General features: G+C 53.5%; 1 long non-coding RNA gene across 1 annotated transcript; it reads left to right on the top strand.

The window, feature by feature from the left end:
• Positions 1 to 703: 703 nt before the first annotated feature.
• Positions 704 to 5606, top strand: LOC102148777 (uncharacterized). The gene is made up of 4 exons (XR_288687.4): positions 704 to 1519; positions 4371 to 4501; positions 4674 to 4984; positions 5382 to 5606. It is a non-coding gene; the product is annotated as an uncharacterized lncRNA (long non-coding RNA).
• Positions 5607 to 6601: the final 995 nt, after the last annotated feature.

Genomic DNA, 6601 nt, shown 5'->3' with positions numbered 1-6601 from the left:
CTGTGATCTTTCTGGTCCATTACACTCATGGGATTCAACTTCATCTCTTCTAACTCATAAAAATCTCATCAAAATGGAAATAAAACGCAATTTGAACTTACTAATGAAGATGCCTGCCTTGGCTCCTCAGCACTCTAAATTAATGGCCTCTCACCACCCCCTCTTTGTTGAGGACACTTTAGTCCTGTGCCAACTAGAGGGTGAAAGAAGAGGTCGTTGTCATGAGTGGCCCTGTCATTCCAGCTGAAGCACCACCCACGCGGGACCCTGTGGAGGGAGGTGAGCCTGTCCACGAAGACACCACCGGCTACAGCCAGCTCCCCGTAGAGATTTTTTTTAATAAAAGGAAGAGAAAGCACTGTCCCAATTAAGGAAAAGTGTAAAACCAATTCTGAGCTGGCACCTGCACCCTGTGCGATGGGCCACATGCCCAGGGCTGCCCCATACCCATCCCTGCTTGTGCTCCTCCCACACACCACGCATCCACCAGGGACCGCCTGAGCGTCCACTCAGGACAGGCCTTGCAAACTTGTGACAACCTGGGATGTAGGTATGATTACCGCCACTTTCAAGGGAGAAAATCGAGGACTGAAAAAGTGTTTAGCAACCTGTTCCCACTCACACAGCCAGCAGGGCTGATTATGACATCACAAGGTCACGTGATGATGAGCAGCATCACTGGCCTATCCAGCGTCTGCTCCCCAGCCAGGCCTGGCACCAGGTGCTCCAGGCACAATCTCAGTCAGTCTTCCCAGCTGCTCCAGTGGTGGGGATGGTTATCAGCCCACTTTACAGATGGGCAAATAAGGAGAGACGCACTGCCTCCCCGAGGCCACAGGGCTAGACGGTGGCTGACCCGTCTGACCCGGGGACAGTGGGGTCCCCGCTCGGTAGCCCATACAGCCTCCCATTACCACCCCCACACCTGCCCCTGGAGACGCCCCCAAGACTAACATGAAGAATGGACTCCCTTCTCTTAGAACATACAAGAAAGATTGGTACTTCTCAAGTTGACATTTTATTTAATCCAGGTGCCTCGGAGCATACCCAGACTTCTCCCCAGGAAGAGAGACTGACAGCACGTCCGAGACCGGGGGCACATTCAGCCTTTCCAGTCCTGCTTCCCAGCCTAAGCTCTGGTCTTGGATCCTGCCCTGTTCCCAGACACTGAGAGAGGAAAGAAAGTCCTTCTAACTGGTCCCCGAGACTCGTGTCCCCAGCGGTCGTCCATCGGGCTATTCACTGTGTTCTGCTCCCCAGGCCTTCTGGAAGGACAGTGCTCCCTGTCCCCTTTAATTAGATGACTTACCCTGAACAAAAAAAAAAAGAGATAAATAATGTGTGCCACATCAGGGCAGAGGTATTAAGAGGAAGTGCACAGTTTCCCACATTTCTTTCCACGTCCCAGTGATGAAGGAACCCATGCTGAAATGGGGCCTCTGTTAGCCCGGATGCCTGAGTGACTATGCAGAGTGGAGACCGCTGCCAACCTTCATTGTGAGGAACACTACATTCTTGTGTAAGTAAAGCCGCTGAGAGATGCGAGGTCGTTTGTTGATGCAGCATAACCCAGCCACACACAAACATACACTCCTACAACCCCCACACATGTACACACACACACTCCCACAAGCCCCACACACACACTCCTAAAACCCCGCTCGCCCTAGGATCTGTTTCCCTACTTACAAAACTTCTAACACCAAACGTGTGGGCTTTCCACACCAATCAATTCTCCCGTTCTCTGTGGACACCAACTGGATGTCTTACAATTTAATTCAGTTCTGACACTAACTACCCAAAGTTAGCACAGACCCCACAGGTTAAGGGCTCAGTGCCACAAGACTGTTCCCGCGTCAGACGCCAGTGGGTCTCCCAACTCCTCCCGCTTCTGTCTGACTTGGCTACAAATCGAGGGCTCCCACAACCCCTTGCTCAGGTTTGGTGATTCGCTAACAACTCACAGAACTCAGGCAAACGGTTTACTTACTGTTACCAGTTTGTTGTAAAGGACACAAGGGAACAGCAGAGGGAGAGGCACATAGAGCCAGGTCCAGAATGGTCCCGAGCACAGGAGCCTGTGTCCCTGTGGACTCCGAGTGAGCCACCTCCCAGCACATGACACCTTTCACCTCCCAACACTTTCACCAGCCGGGCTCTCCATCCCCCGTGGTTTAGGGTTATATGGAGGTTCCATTACGTAGGTGTGGTTTGTCACATCATTGGCCATTGGTGATCAACTCAGTCCCCAACTCCTTCCCACTCCCTGGAGGCGGAGGAGTGGGGCTGAAAGTTCCCGCCCTCTGATCACATGGTTGGCTCCTCTGGACACCAGCTCCCATCTTCCAACGGTCACCTCATGGGCATAAGCTCGGGTGTTCTTGAAAGGGGCTTGTTATGAGTGACAGAAGATGCTCCTCTCACCCCGTCGCTCAGGAAATTACAAGTGTTTTAGTTGCTCTTGTCCCGGGATTAGGGGACGAAGACCAAAGACCTGTGTCAGTCACCCCATCCGCACACTACTGCTTCCCTCCCACTCCCGGGGGCGGGAACGTCTGCTAAGCATCAGCAAAGTCCTGGTCCTGCGCTTGGCTGCAGGGAACAGATGAAGAAGGCAAGGCCCCTGCTCTGACCAAACAGACAACAGGGAGACAGATATGTAGTCAGTAAACGCGCTTCCACTCCTTCCGTGGGGCAGGGACCACCAGGGCAACAGCTAGCTTTCGTTTTTTCAGAATCGTCTTTAGTAAAGTTGCATAAAACTACCTCGTCCTCGTTAATAGTGGCAGATTAACTCCACACTCCCTCCACTCATTCACCCTGTCATCTCTTTTCCTTTTCTCTCCCGTCCCATCGCCATTGCAAGGGCATGCTGTGTGCCGGGCTCTCCTCCAAGGGCAATGCGGTGCCTGTGTGGGCGTCCACCAGATGAAAAATAGAGTTTGGACAGTCGAGGCATAGGAACAGCAAAAGTGAAAGAAGGTTAGAGGCAGTCTCTGCACGTTAGGTGTGCTGCCAGACAGGAGGTGCCCAGCAGGGAGTGTGGCTCAAGGTGTGACCGGCAGGTGAGCAAGGCCTGACTGGAGCCTCCACTCGCATGTAATTCACTGGAGCTGCGCACCTTGGGGCTTTTAAAGGACTTTGCCTTGGGGCAGCAGGGAGTTAGTTACTGGCCTTAGCTGGAAGGTACATGACCAGGTGTGCCCTGGAAAGATCTCAGGGCGCTGTGCAGAGGCGCTAAGAGCCAAGCCAGTGAGAGGCCTGCTGAGCCGTGGCAGGGGTGAGGCCTGGGGCGCTGGGCGGGGGCAGACAAGAGACGACTGACATTTCAGAGCTAAGATAGAGTTGCCTCCTCACCTCTCTGTTTTCAAAGTGTACAGAGGTTCCTCAAAAAATTAAAAATAGAATTACCATATGATCCAGCAGTTCCACTTCTGGGTGTTTATCCAAAAGGATGGAAAGCAGAGTGTCTAGGAGACGTTTGCACACCTATGTTCATAGCAGCACCATTCGCAATAGCCAAGAGGAAAGCAACCCAGTGCCCATCGCCAGATGAGTGGATAAACAAAATGGAGTACGTGCGGACAAGGGCTATTACTCAGCCATAAGAAGGAAGGAAGTTCTGACGCACGCCGAAGCATGGATGAACTTGGAGGACATTATGCTAAGGAAAATAAGTGAGTCACAAAAAGACAAATACTGAGTCATCCCACTGATATGAGCTACCCAGGGTCATCAAATTCACAGAGGCCGAAGGTAGACTGGTGGTTGCCAGGGGCTGAGAGGAAGGGAAAAGGGAGTTAGTGTTTCATGGGGACAGAGTTTCAATTGGGAGGATGAAAAGGTTCTGGGGACAGATGATGGGGATGGCCGCATGACAATGTGAATGCGCTTAATGCCACTGAACTTTGCACTTAAAAATGGTTAAGATGGTAAATTTCATGTTAAGTGTATTTTACCACAATTTTTAAATGTGGTGTATGCATGCAATGGAATATTATTCAGTCAACCATCCATCCATCCACCCACCCACCCGCCCACTCATCCATTTATCCACCCACTCAACAAAAATTCCTTCCCATCTACCCTGTGTCAGACCCTCTGCTGGGTGCTGGAGGCCCAGAGAGAAAGCCAGGTCAGCAGCTGGGACAGGCACTACGTTGCAGGTAGACAAATACAGCACAGGATGAACCCGGCTGGGCCTCAGAGCCGCCCAAGAAGCCGGTCCCTGGCTCCCTGCGGTTGGAATTCTGCTCTGTGCACATGGCCTCACCTAGAATTGCCTCCTACGTGCGTGTCTGGACTCCCCAACAGGACAGTACCCTTGGGGACAGGAAAGTGGCATTTATAGATTTGTGCCCCCCCACCAGTGAGGAAACTGCTGGCTGGAGAAGGTTGAGTGCACCAGGAGCCTCTTGTCCTGGATGGCAGCATCCAGCACATTCGCTGGGCCCCGGAACTCGTCTGACTCCCTAACACGTCCTTCCTCCTGATGGCAAAGGTGAGTGTGAGCAAGGGACACAGAGGAAATCTGCTCCTAACCGGTTGTTTCTTCTGCCATTTTGACATCTATTCCCCTGTGACAGCTTCATGTAGTGGCTTTTCAAATCACTTTAAATCTTGCCATGTAATTAAAGAGAGGCCTGGTGTTCTCCCACTTGCTTTGGCTTTAGGAGCACATCGGGCAGGAAACGCGGGGCCAGCATCCCCCTATAATCACCTCCCTGATCAGCTCAGAGGCCCAGGGGCTGAGTACTCAGCCCAGACTGAGACACGTCAAAACAAAGAGGAGCGAAGCACCCCAGGCTTCTCTCCACACAGCTAACGTGACAGTGCCTGACGCTGGATTCACGGGGCCCTCACAGGATCCACAGGATGACGCTTTGTGGCCCCAAGGAGCAGCTGTCACCACAGCGTATCATCTTCAGTTCTGCAGGCTCCAGCTACAGGGGGGTGTACAGTGATCATGGCCCAGGAGGAGAGGGTGAGGCTTAAAAGCATTACTGCCACCGCATGCCTGGGGTCCTCCTGGCAGGGGCAGCTGAGACTGCCCAGCGTGGGCCTGTCAGAGAGACGTGTGGGCTAAGCACAGCACAGGGTAGTAAATGGCATCGATCCATTAACTTCTCCCATGATCACAACACACCCTTTACAGATGAGGAAACTGAGGCTCAGAGACACAAAGCCTTATGCCCAGGCACTGCAGCAGCCAGACGACTACTTCTACACACACTCCGTCCGTGATGGCTAATCTTATGTCTCAACTTGGCTGGGCTAAGGGGTGCCTAGATACTTGGTCAAACATTATTCTTGGTGTTTCTGGATGAGACTAACATTTGAATATGCAGAGTGAGTAAAATAGATTGCTCTCCCTAATGTAGGTGGGTCTTGTCCAATCAGTCGAAGGCCTGAATGGAACGAAGCCCAACCTGCCTCCTGAGTCAGAGAGAATTCTCCTGCCTGAAGCCCTGCAGACTGCAGCACCAGCTTTCTGGCTCTGCAGCAGCTTCCAGCCCTGGACAGAAGCTGCAAAGTTGGCTCTGCAGGTTTTGGATCTGCCCGCCTCCATAATCGCGTGAGCCAATTCCATACACACGTGTACATAAGCTCTATTGGTTCTTTTTCTCTAGAGAACCCTAATCCACCATCTCTGACCGCACGCTGCCGGCCTCCAAGTTGGGGAAAGGCTGGAAAGAGGAGGAGGGAAGCCACCGAAGAGGCCGTCGGTGCTGGCCAAGGGGTTCCCACCAGGCCCCGTGGGTCCACCCTCCCCTCCCCCAGTGGCTGCCCTGGGTTTCTGCTGGGTCTCAGATTCCTCCTATGGGAACCGGGAAATATAAAGAGGTGACGTGGGCCGAGAGCCAGGTGCCTAGAGGGCCCCCAGCAACGACTGCTGCTTCCTCTGAAGCACAGGCTTGGGCTGCTGCTGGTTTTCTGGGCAGCGGCTGTTCTGTGCTTCCCAACAGAGAGGACAGCACCTTCCAGAGGGTCCTGAGCTGGGACTGAGGTGGGCTTGCGAGCTCTGGGCCGCTCCTTGGCCTCAAGCCTGGAGCTTTCACCCCCATGGAGGGGAACACCCTTTGCGGGGGGCGGGGTGGGAGGTCAGGGCCTCCCTTGAACCTGGCTCCTGGTCACATCCCGCACCATCAGATTGGGCTATGGAAGGCAGGAGAGGAGCTTTCCTCTTGGAGCCACCATTTCTCAGCTGTGTTGCTTTGGGTGCATTACTTAGCCCCTCTGAGCCTCTGTTTTCTCATCTGTAAAATGGGGATAAGCACACGGGCCTTGCAGGGTCACACATTCTCCATGTGTGAAGAATCTGGGCAGTGCCCAGCACCAGGAGGCCTCAGTCCCCACGGAGCCCAGCCCTGAGCCCATGGGCCCCCAGGAAAGCGGGAGTTAAACACTCAGCTGTCAGCCAGAGAGCAGGGAAGCCCTGCCGCTGGCTCAGTGCCGGGAACGGTAAGTGCGGCGTGATTATGTAAAGCGCATAAGCGATTTCCAGCGTAATTAAGATGGATGGCTCCAATAATCCTGCAGGGCCCCATTCCGAGCCGCAGTACCAGGCGTTCACAGGGAGTTTTCGTGCGCTTTGCTTCAG

Source organism: Equus caballus, chromosome 18 (genome assembly GCF_041296265.1).
Source record: "Equus caballus isolate H_3958 breed thoroughbred chromosome 18, TB-T2T, whole genome shotgun sequence".
Classification (NCBI taxonomy): domain Eukaryota; kingdom Metazoa; phylum Chordata; class Mammalia; order Perissodactyla; family Equidae; genus Equus; species Equus caballus.
This window is presented reverse-complemented; position numbering and strand designations above follow the sequence as displayed.